The sequence below is a fragment of the Cryptomeria japonica genome, chromosome 9 (assembly GCF_030272615.1).
Source record: "Cryptomeria japonica chromosome 9, Sugi_1.0, whole genome shotgun sequence".
NCBI classification, from domain to species: domain Eukaryota; kingdom Viridiplantae; phylum Streptophyta; class Pinopsida; order Cupressales; family Cupressaceae; genus Cryptomeria; species Cryptomeria japonica.
In genome coordinates this window covers 702,215,028-702,227,842 of record NC_081413.1, presented here as the reverse complement: position 1 = coordinate 702,227,842, position 12,815 = coordinate 702,215,028, and positions in this window count along the sequence as shown.

Genomic DNA, 12,815 nt, shown 5'->3' with positions numbered 1-12,815 from the left:
GTTGATTAATTTGCCATGTGACATTGGTGATTTAAAAAATTAATTGTGTGCTCAAGATTAATTTAATTGCCTTTGGTTAGGACATTGGTGACGTTGTCAAGATTAGGGGCTCATGGTTTAGATGACCATTTTTAGGGTATTACATTTGCCCCTCTTTGAATTAATGTGCGAGTAATGCGTCGGTTCAAAGAATAGTTGATGTCTAGGAGATACCAGTTCTGAACTTGATTGATCACGAACTAGATGAAGAGCGAGGTATTCAATTTGTTTTGAAGTGATGAAACTAAATAGAGCTGATTAAAGAAAAACCTATCCCGAACTTGATTGAACTAGGACCGATGAATTGCAAAGATACCAAACTTGAACTTGATGGATCAAGAAGTGGATCTTACTGATCTATAACTTTATTGAACTAGGCATAGTGAGCGGAGATAAAACCGATCCTGAACTTGATAAATCAAGACACGATGGGAAAAGATAAACTGTCTAGCTTGATTTGATGCGATGAAACTAAACACCTGCTTAGATTGAGCGTGTGATCAAAGATAATCTTTAAGCCCTTGATTGAGTTTAAATGAATAATCAGCTTAATGAAAAACAATGAAACTGGTTAATGTTAAGAGACTGATTCAGATGAAGACAATATCAACTTGATTTGATGCGACGAAACCGATATGCCCCTAGATATTGATTTGATGAAGCTTAGTTGCTTTACTTGTAATGAAGATTTTGAAAGAAATTCTTGACTTTGAGGTCAGGAGTATGCCCCCTCGGGAGCGAAATCGAAAGATAGCAGGGGTTGCACAATGATTTCAAGCAATCTTTTGAGTGATGATAAGTTATTTGAGCACAAAGATTAATGTTGAAGATTAAAATTAGAGTTGGTGTGAGAATTAAATTAAGATTTAGCATTGAGTAACGAGAAATTGAGAGAAAATTGAAGAAGAGAATGAGCAGTTGATGAAAGCGCTAAGTGATCTTAGTTGTGCAAAATTGACTAGGAAGATGATCTCAGATTTCGATTTCGATTTCAAAAATGGAATCAGGACGTCGATTTAGCTTAGGGTACAAGTTTGATGTCCATTAGAGCGAGATGAAAAATTAGGGTTTTGGCTATATAAGGTGTCCATGTGTCATTTACAAGTCATTTTCACCTCTCAAAGTTTGAAATTTTAAAAGCCCTCTACAAAGAAAAATGGCCATTCCAATCTAGGAGCACCATTTTCAGCACCAGAGACGTCACAATCAACCATGAAACTACGACTCGACGGTAAGTGATCGATCTTAAGCCTGCTTGATTTCTTAAATTTTGAACTTTGATTGATTTTTTTGCATTTTTAAGTTGTTTAAAGTCGCGTCTCACGGTTTATCATGCGGAATAAGACCATTTCTTGTACGATAAACTATTGCCTTAGTATTTAATCATATAGGCAAATAGGGTTTGTCATATTATATGGGCCCACATCTCATACGAACTTGTGCTTGAGTGCCCATGTTGTTGTGTGATGTATAATGTTTTTTTGTATTGTGATAGTTTGTCGTGCTATGTATAATCCTGATTCGTATGAAATTCTGCCCTTCTGTGAAAACTTGTATGAAAAACAACAAGCATGTTTTAGGGTCAAAATATCAAATTTTGATTTTGTATTTTGTATATTTGGCTTCACAAGCATGTTTAGCATATTTGTAATGCAATTTGGATCGTGCTGATAGTGTTTATGTTTGATTTTGTCGATTCGGTTGCCAGATATCTTGTTTTGATGTGTTTATCCACCTACGATGGGATTCGTTCATGGTTTATCAAATGTAGATAGGGGACACATTGAGTTGTGCGGGTTTAGATACCTTCTTCAGATGTCGGGTATCTGTGTAAATCATGGGATGTTGACCGCATTAGCAGAGCGGTTTCATTTAGAGCATAATACTTTCCATTTACCTATAGGAGAGATGACGATCACACCTAAGGATGTCTACTAGATTCTCAAGATTCCGTTCGCTGGTGACAAGGTTGATTATGATTCTTCTCAGCGGCTAGGTATCTTATCTTTGAGACAGATATTCCATGATGAGACTATCCTTGAGTGGGCCATCACCTGAGAGGTTCTGATGAGCAGGTATAGTGAGCAGTTTTCATTGGCATGTGTGTTAGCAGGTATCATTGGGTGTTTTGTTATGCCAGACAAGGGACAATAAGGTTTTCTGTGTGGCTGGGCTGGGATGCTTGAGAGACTATTGACTCATCTCGAGAGATTAGGGTGGGGATCTTGTTTGTTAGCCCATATGTATCATGAGATGCACGAGGTTGCATATAGGGAGGGGAAGAGCATGGCACCAGGATTCTTAGTTTTGTAGATATGGGCATGGGAGCACATCCTAGTATGCAGGCCAATAGTAGATGATGCAAGAGAGACACACCAACCTATTATATATTGCTATTCAGGTTATGTCACTCAGCCCCATTTGGGCAAGACAGATTACTGGAGGAGACAACTGGACGATCTGATTGTGGTAGTATGGAGACCATATAGGGGTTTGAAGCTATGGGATGATTGGAGAGGGAAGAAGAAGGATATGTTTATGACTCATCCTCTTATTGGTAGGTTGGTGTCCATTATTGAGCGGTTTGTAGTTTCTAGGGTTATGAGGCAGTATGGTTGACCACAGGGTATATCTCAGGAGTTTACAACCTATACCCGATATCGAGATGAGGAGAGATGAGGGTGGGCTTTGAGGTTATCCTATGTGCTAAGCATGCAGGAGCTAGTCAATTTACAGTGACAACAATGGGATAATTTGGAGGATGTTGCAGATGCAGAGGTATTGCCCCAGTATAGGGATTGGTTCAAGAGACATCCATTTCCTAGATTCACAGATCCTACAGAGCATGTGCCTTTAATAGAGGAGGTCGAGGATGAGGCACCAACACAGGCACAGGTACTGGGTCAGGTATAGGGATGAGGATAGGTGAAGGGACAAGGAGAGGTGCAGGGATGAGGACAGGTGCAAGGTCAGAGAGTAGATGCACCTAGGCGAGTAGGAGGTGATCTTGGGGCTAGTAGCAACAAGATACCAGCTAGAGTGAGACAACGACAAAGAGGGGAGGGTGGATCTCTAGGGGCTGTTGGGGTTGAGGCCAGTGGTGCCAGAGTAGTAGAGGGTGGAGGTGAGGAGGAGAGAGCAGCTCCTAGGCAGGTGAGACAATGGAGGGAGGAGCATGGAGGTGGAGAGGGAGGCAGAGAGCCTGTGAGAGAGCAGGGTGCACTAGACGCAGTATAGTCTCTGAGGGCTAGATTGGTAGGTTTGCAGTCATAGTTGATAGTGGTGCAGACATAACTTGTAGAGTAAGATTGACAACTTCCTGAGGTCAGAGAAAAGTGATACACTCTCCAGCGAGAGGTTTTGCATCAAACGACCCGAGCAACCTATTATGTTGCTGCATATAATGTAGCAGTCCCAGTGGCACATCAGGTTGTTCCATATTCTTAGTATATGGCTCGATTAGAGGGAGCTAGGGAACCTAGACATGACGTCAGTCAGCAGGCACCACATCCTCCATCTAGTGATGAGGGAGGGGCAGAGAGTTAGCTTTGTTATATCTCCTAGATTTTTGTTATATATCCCATTTTTGTAGCCTATACGATTCTTGCTCCGATGAGACATTGTATATGATAGTTGATATCATTTGTACTCTGAGACTTTTATGATGATATATACAAGATCTTGATTTGATTTCATCATACTTGTGTTGATTCATTATGAGATGTCATTCTATATGCTTTATTCTATATGTATGCATATCTTTTCCAGTATGGATGTATATAATGCAAATGAATATGGATGTTTATTTTTATTTCTTTTCATATGCAAATAAATGATGAAAATGAGTAATGAGTAATGCAAATATTTATTTTTATTCATGCAATAATATGAATGCAAATAAGTAATAATGAAATGTATGGATCTATATAAGATGCTCATGTATGCAGCTAACATCTCAATACACAAGTACTCGATCAGAGAACTGATGATGAAAAGGAGACCATTTAGCTGAGAAATGATGATTGCTTCAAACTCTCAATAAAAAGATAAAGAGATCATTGTTATTATTGGAGTTGAGGAAAAAATCAACTCTACAGCTCCCAAAGATCACCTGCATGCAAACCTATCACAGAAGGAGAGAAGCAAAAAAGCTATGGAGGCCAGCATTCAGAGATCTAGAAAAGAGGAGTCATATTGATTGTGCAACATGAATGTAATTCAATACTTATCAGAGGATACTCGAAACCCTAAAGGTGAAAACCCTAAAGAATTATAAGATTCCTAAGTTTATCTTAAGCATAGAGTATAATAGACTAATAACTAAACAAATAATTATTAGCTAATAAGAGATTACTCTAACACCTCCCCCCTTAAGATGAACTTAGGGAGTAGCAAAAAAACAACTAAGGACTAAAAAAGCATGTAAAAAATGCAAGAAAGCAACAATGGGTCCCGACAACTAGGCTTGATGAGGTACCCCAGTACAATAAAATCTTTGTAAAGTGGAGAAAAAAGGAGAAAACCCAATGGGAACAAAACTCCTCTCCAAGAAGAGATGAAATCTCAAGTGAAGGACTAAGAAGCCTCCAAACAAGAGTGTTCCAGAAGATAGGAACAAAAGATGAGCATGAAGAATCACTGAAGCATGAAGAAGCTGCAAACACTGTCGAAGAGTAACTGCTGATTTGAAAAACCTCCACTGAAATAAAACATGACCAGGTAGAGAAGATTGTAATCTGCATGAGTTCCCTCAAATGACACTACTCGAATTAGATGGAAAACAAAGGCAAACAACAGAACTCGAAGATACAGATGGCATGAAACACCAAAGCCTGAAGAGCTGATCAATTGAACCAAGGAAGCATTAGAACAATAGGACAAACATCCCCATAATGCTAAAAAGGGAAAGGGACAGGTACACTGAAAAGAACGGCCAACAAGAACAACATGACAAAGAACCAGGAACATTGAAGGTGCAAAGAAAGTACATAGTGTCATGGAAGGAACACTCACTTGTCACACAATAGGAGGCTAATGTCGTGGAAGGAACACTCATGTGACAAAGGTATATGGCAAACAAAGACAAACATCAACCCCCCCATGACACTTTATAAGTAGTGCATGTACAATAAGGCACAAGATGTGCAAGATCCCAAGTATACAATGCATGGTGGTCCTTTATCTTAGTGCATTTGCATAAATAAAATGCTATAATAATCAGAAGAGACAGAAGACTGGAAACAGAAAGAACAACTAAATACGAGACATCCTACTCAGAGAAAGAGATCCCAGGACCTGAAACATCCAAGATATTCACAAGAGTGCTGAAAAACAAAAAAACTGAATAAAATATACCTAAAACAAAATCTAGAAAGAAAACTCATATGAATGGAAATTAAACATAAAAAACTTTCCAACGATATAAATTTTTTGAAAAACGGAGTTCAGATGCTTAAGTTATGTCTCTTAGAGTGCAAAAATGAACCTTTGGATTTGATAGAAAAAAAATACCAAAAAAGAAAAATCAAAAGATCAAACCTCCAGATCTAGATAGAGCTTAGAAAGAGCTTTCTGATGATATAAGGTTTGTCAAAAAAGACCTTCGTATGGCCAAGTTATGACAAAAAGAAAAAAAAACCCTCTTTTAGGGCATAAAGAGGGTTAAACACAAATAAAAATTATTTATTTATTTTTTTGACGAAAATTTTCTGACGCATTTGCAAGTACAACCGTATGGTTTTTTATGCCTCGTAAAATGTGCCAATCAAAAAATCATCGCCCACATGCCCTTGTCATCGAAATAGGTCGAATTATATATCAAAAGTTGTGGAATTGGCCTCCTGAATCCAATATTGAGGTCCTTTTGGCACCAAAATGTACCAAAAAATCAGCTACCCCCAGAAGTGGAAAAAAACAACTACACAAACCCCCGAATACACAGATCTGAAGAACAAGGCCCAAAAACTCTCATGAAGAAAACAAGGGCGTGCAGATCTGGAGCTCTAATACCATATTGGAGTTGAGGAAAAATCAACTCTACAGCTCCCAAAGATCACTTGCATGCAAACCTGTCACAGAATTAGAGAAGCAAAAAAGTTTTGGAGGCCAAAATTCAGAGATCCAGAAAAGAGGAGTCATATTGATTGTGCAACAAGAATGCAATTCAATAATTACAGTTGTTATGAAAATACAAAGAGAAAATTCTTATAAGAGGATATACTCTAAACCCTAAAGGTGAAAACCCTAAAGAATTATAAGATTCCTAAATTTAGCTTAAGCATAGAGTATAATAGACTAATAATTAAATAAATTATTATTAGCTAATAAAATATTACTCTAATAGTTATTTTGCCAAAATCACTTGAAATGCATAAAATGTAGAATGAATGCAACCTAAACCTAGTTACTGGATTTGGAATGCTTGATTTTCATCACTGAGCACTTTAGAAACACAACAGACAAAATAGAGACCCTTTCTTTGTATATGCAATATGAATTATCTTGTCCGCAATGACCCCTTGTTCGTTCATATCCTTGGACAAATTACACATGCTTCTGGATTGCACATTAAAGAAATTCCCTCAAATAGACAAATAAATGACTCCAACTTTCATGTAGCATACAAATAAGAGGAGTTGAGGTATGTGTGGCAATTTCACCTTGATGTGAAGGCACTTATCACAGACACCTAGCTAATTAGATGTTTCCAGATCATCAGAATCACCCCTACAAGATGGAAAACGTAGAAAAGTATTATGCCCCCAATCCTTGCTCCTCTTAGTCAAGATAGAATTCCTTGAGTTATTCAAAGGGAATAATAAGTGAAAGCCAATGTAAAAGACAACACACAAAGAAAATTTCATGCATATCTCAAACAATGTAGTGATTGTTTTCAGTAGTCTTATTTTTCTTGTGTACTTAGTGATAAAACTCTTCAGTAGTTAGGAGACAAGTGACTGACTCAGAGTGGATGATCGGGTACCACTGACAGAAAGATGACTTGGTTAAACTGCTTAGGGCATGTTAATTGCTCGATTGATTACCTTAAGACTAGGGCATTGATTGGTTTCAATCCAGGAGGGTTCCAAAAGAACCAGGGTGTAACGAAAGTGACTAAAAGATATGTACAAGTGAAATCAAAGATGCAGGAAAGCGGGAATGAAAAAATGAGAAATGCCAACGTTGTGCTGATAGATGGAGTGCTTGAGTACAAGAGGTGCTTGTTTACCAAATTTTCACCTTCTTGGCAAAGATTATTTATTTATTTTTCTTTTTTTTCAAGACTTTTTATGATTTTTTAGGATTTATTCAGGACTTTTTAGCTTTACAGGTTGTTGGAGCAGAGAATACTAGGTGAAGAATTTATTTAAGTGGATGGTGTTGATCTGTTTACGAAGTTGTTCTCCTTCTGATGTTGAGAGTTGATAGGCACCAGAGCCAAAGACTATAGTAATGATGTAGGGACCCAGCCAGTTGGGTTCAAACTTCCCTTTGTTGTCTCAAAACTATTGATTCTTAGGATTTTCTCTCACAACGAGGTCACCAAATTGAAATTCTTGTTGTCGAACTTTTTTGTTATAACCTCTAGAAATTCTCTTTTGATATGCTTTCAAATGATCAAATGCCACTTGTTGATGTTCATCTAGCAACTCGAGGTCTTGCAATCTAGATATTCTGTAGTCTTCATCAATAACAAGACCTTGCAAAGAAACTCTTAAACATGGTATTTCCACCTCAATAGGTAAGACTGCTTCAGACCCATACACCAAAGAAAAAGGTGTAGCCCTAGTAGGTGTTCCAATACTTGTTCTATAAGCCCATAATGCAGGATTGAGCTACAAATGCCAATCCTTTCCAGATTTATTTACTGTTATGTGTAAGATAGTCAACAGATTCTTGTTAGATGCTTCAGCTTGTCCATTACCTTGAGGGTAGTATATGGATGACCAGTGCTGTTTTTTTTTTAATTTTTCATAGAGTTCATCTAGATCTTTATTCTTGAACTGCCCTCCATTGTCAATCACAATGGATGAAGGTATACCATACCTGTAGATGATATAGTTAAGGATGAGCATAGCTACTTGTTTACCGGTTGCTTTGATGAGAGAAACCGCTTCTACCCACTCAGTGAAGTACTCAGTGGTAGTTATAATAAACTTGCGTCTGTTAGATGATGTGAGATATATTTGGCCAATGAGATCAAATGCCCATTGTTGAAAAGGCCAATGTGTAATGAAGGGTATGAGATCCCTTGCTAGAGCATGTATGAGGTTCCCATGTAGTTGACACTTCTCACAAGTTTTAGCAAATTTTGTAGCATCTTTCTCCATGTTGTTTAGTGGTAACCAACCCTTAGTAGTTTCCATGCTAAAGTTAGACCATTTGAATGGGATCCACAAATACCTTTATGGACTTTGAATAATGCATGTTGGGACTCTTCAATTTCTAGACACCTAAGCAAAGTACTATCCAAACCTCGCCTAAATAGGTCATTAGCGATGATGACGTACCATGAAGCATTTCAGATTAGGTTCCTTTTCTCATTATGAGAAAGATTAGGAAGGATAACTTGGTCATGTAGGTAAGAGTAAATGTGGCTATAGTGAGATGAGTCATTTCCAATAATAGAACAGACCATCTAGGACTCAGGAGAATCATAGGCAGGATAATTTAACTCTTCCACCAAAAATTATATTCCTTTAGTTGTGGTATAGATGCCAAGGTGGCCATTGCATCTGCTGCTCTATTTGCTGATCTAGGGATCTGCTGAAATGATACAAAGGTAAAGTATTTCTTGAGATCATCCACCATTCTCTTATAAGGCATCAATTTCTCATCTCTAGTCTAATATATATCATTGACTTGGCTGATGATGAGCTGAGAATCTCCATAGATGTGTAATTCAACAACCTTCCATTCGATAGCCAACTTGATCCCATTTACCAAAGCTTCATATTCTGTAATGTTGTTTGTGCAAGGGAAGAGAATATTGTAAGATTTTGGGATTGAATATTTTTGAGGATTAACAAAAAGTATTCCGGCACCAGGACCATGTTGAGTGAAAGACCCATCAAAGAACATCTTCCATGATCATTGAGTAAGGTGCATGATTGATTCATCCAAAAATTCTATGTGCAAAGGTTGACTATCTTCAAGTGGAGCATCATCAAGTTGATCTGCAATAACCTGTCCTTTGATGGCTTTGCGTTCTACACATTCAATATAAAATTCCGTAAGAACCATGACCCATTTAGCCAATCTTTCTGTAAGCGTTTCTTTGCTGAGAAGATATTTGAGCAAATCAATCTTAGCCACCAGCTTAATAGAATGTGCTAACATGTAGTGTCTTAAGTTCTATGATGAAAAGACTAATTCCAACCAAGCTTTTTCTATGATATTATAGTTCATTTCATTGGACACCAAGGTCTTGCTGATATAATATATAGCCCATTCTTTTTTATTTTTATCCTGTTGTGCAGGAAGTGCCCCCAATGATGTATCGGCAGCTAATATGTATAGAATTAATGGTTTACCTTGAATTGGTGACATCAATCTGGGTGGATTAGAAAGATAGTCTTTGATTTGTTTTAGATGTTCTTCACAATCTTCATCCTAGGTGTATTGTACTCCTTTCCTTAATACTTTTGTGAACGATTGAGCTTTGTTTGCTAGCTAAGATATAAAGAACCTTATTGATTGGAGACATCCTTGTAAACTTCTCATTTGATTGATATTCTTGGGTGGAGGCATTTCCATTATGGCTTGGACCTTTTCAGGATCAACCTCAATTTATTTCTTTGAAATTATGTAACCAAGTAATTTCCCTAATGTTACTCCTGTAGACGTATAAAAATGACCATATTCTTAAATGAATATTTAATGTTCATTTTATTCTCATTCTTCTATTTAGTTAAATCTAAATGAACTAAATCATCCACATTCCTCTATTTAATTAAATAAATTATTCAATTTATTTATTTAAATTCAATTAAGCCTTTCACATCATTTAATTGAATAAATCATTTTATTTAATTAAATCCCTTCTCTCTACTTTTAATTTATTTACATTTAATTAAATTGTTCACTCTAAATAAATAAATCTAATCCTCCACTTGCAACCATAATTGAAATAAAGCAATTTATTTTAATTAATTCTATTATCCCTCACCCACTTGCATTTTCCTACATCTACCACTTGCCTCCTAAACCCTCTTCCTAAATTCTTCTAGAGCCTATCTAATCCTAATCAATTAGTTTAAACCTTTCAATTATCCCCTTTCCCTAAATTTGTGGATGTCACTTCTCAAATTTGGAGTAAAGTCTTCCAAAGGCATTAAAGCCTTTATGCCTTCAACAAGCTAACTTGTTGAATACCCCCAAATTTGGAAGGACTCTTACAAATTTGTCCCCAAAGTCTTCCAAACCATTAATGGTTAACTAACCCTCTGTGGCATGTGTAGAGACTTTATGCCTAACTCAACCCTCATCTAACCATAGGGTCTCGTCAAGCATTCATTGCTTTGACCATGGTTATTCCTTTAACCCTTGCACAATAGTTTATCCTTTGGGTAAAACTTTATCCAATGGGTAATCTTAACCTAACCTTAACCCTTACCTCCTAAGGTAACCATGAGGTCTTCTCAAGCATTTAATGCTTCTTACATCCCCTCTCAAGCAGTCTTATGTTGACAATTGTCACCATTTCATTGGTGAGAATTGTAAACATGGATTGATAACTTTTAATCCTGACCCTTGATAAGCTCATCCAATCTTGACCATCCATTGCCCTATTTTCCCTATAAATAGAGCCCATTCCTTCTTCAAAAGGATCCAAGTCTTTAGCATCACACTTATACTCATTTTTAGCAAGGCATTTAATCTCTCTTTGAAATAGAAATAAATCTAATAATCATTTTAGAAGCATTTCTATCATCTTAGTTAATCATATAAACTAGTATATCATGTTAGGATAGTATTTTACTAATCTTTTCATCTTATCATCACTAGTTTAGTTCATTTGTTAAATCATGCATAGATAGGATGCATTCATACTAAGATTGATCAAAAGAATCCCTCATTCTCATGATTGTCATCCCTAAGTCACTTTGCTCAGTGATCTGAGAGTAAAGGCATTGGCTTGAGGGGTCTTGTGAGATAGAGTGTTGGAATTTTTGATGTTTATGTTGTGATTGTCATTGATGGACACACACTTGCATTGAGATCCCCTTTATATGTATGAGCTAGAGCTCAACTGATATCTGTTCCAACTGATATGTTGTATTATAGTCTTTAGACTATTGGTGATTTTGCAGAATGTGTTTCTTGGTCTGAAGCGGCATGTCGACCCCAAGTAGTTCATAGATCTCAAGCGGTATGAGGGAGAAAAGCGGCATAACACATTCTTACCAGTCTTCATTTTTGTCAAACCGGCAACCAGTATTTTGTATGAACCGGTAATACTCTGAGTTGAGTTACCAACCGGCATTTTGTGATGAGTTATCAATCCACCGATTGTTTGATGGTGTCGACACACTGGCGGTGCTTCTTGTGTCGTGTTACTGAGTATGTCTAGATTCATTGAACCTAGGAAATTGAAATATAATCCTATTGGACCGACATGAAATCAAACTCCTTTAAAAGGACATCATGTCTAGGGTTTTAGGTTGTTGCTAAAAGGGTTTATGTTGTGACTAGGGTTTAAGGTGGTTGAGGAGTTGAAAATAATATGAATGTGTAGAAGACTGAAGTAATGTAGGAGTGCATTAAGAATGAGCTATCAAGGATCTAACTGAGCAGTCTGTGCTATTAGATAGATCAAACACTTGTTGATTACTCACATCTTTGACAAGTCTGTAGCCCTTAACCGGGTAGGCCCAAAAGCCTTTTGTAAAATCCTCTAACAAGGTGGTTCACCTCTATGAATCTAAAATCCTCTAGCAAGGTAGTCTTTAATCAGACTTATCTCCTAACAGAGATTGAGATTCCTAACAGGATCTGTTCTGGTGAAGAACATTATAAGACCTTAACCGGTCTGGTTTCTATTCTGCAGATAGTGACTTGTGAGTTCCATCTCACCATGGTTTTTGGGTTTCCACGTCAAATATCTTTTGTTATGGTTGTATTGCTTTTGTGGGTGAATGCTTTATTTGCATTTTGGTTTGCATGTGTGATAACCGATTTGTCTGTTAAACTGTTTTACCGGTTTATCTTCAGACTGTTTAAGTGTTTTAGTGTAGTGTTTTTTGGCATACTAATTCACCCCCCCCTCTTAGTATTCATCAATTGGTATCAGAGCCTACCTTTCTATAAGTTTAACCACTTGGAAAGAGATATGGGGGAATACACCTTGAGGGAACTTACTCAATGACTCACTTAGTCTGTGCAAGCCTATGATGATCTTATGGGTCAAATACAAGGCATCTCAAGCAAAAAGGAGAAAACATGCAGAAAAGATGATGGAGCTATCTGAAAATAGTTCTGCAAATGAAGCAGATATGGAAGCCATGATAGCAGAAGTAAATAAGTTGAATGAATCAAACTCCAACCTGAGAAAGGAGTTGGAAGGACTGACTATCCGGTTTAGTCAAGAGCTTGAGAACCGGAGGAAAGCTGAAGATTTGGTGAAGGAAAAAGATCATGAGATCTCCAAGTTGAAACAAGAGATTAGTGCACTGATTGCTCGCCTTCATGAGAGCATAATGGAAAAAGAAGGAGTACAAGATGAACAGAACATATCCATCTCTGAAAATGCAAGCCTAATGGAGATAAATACTGCT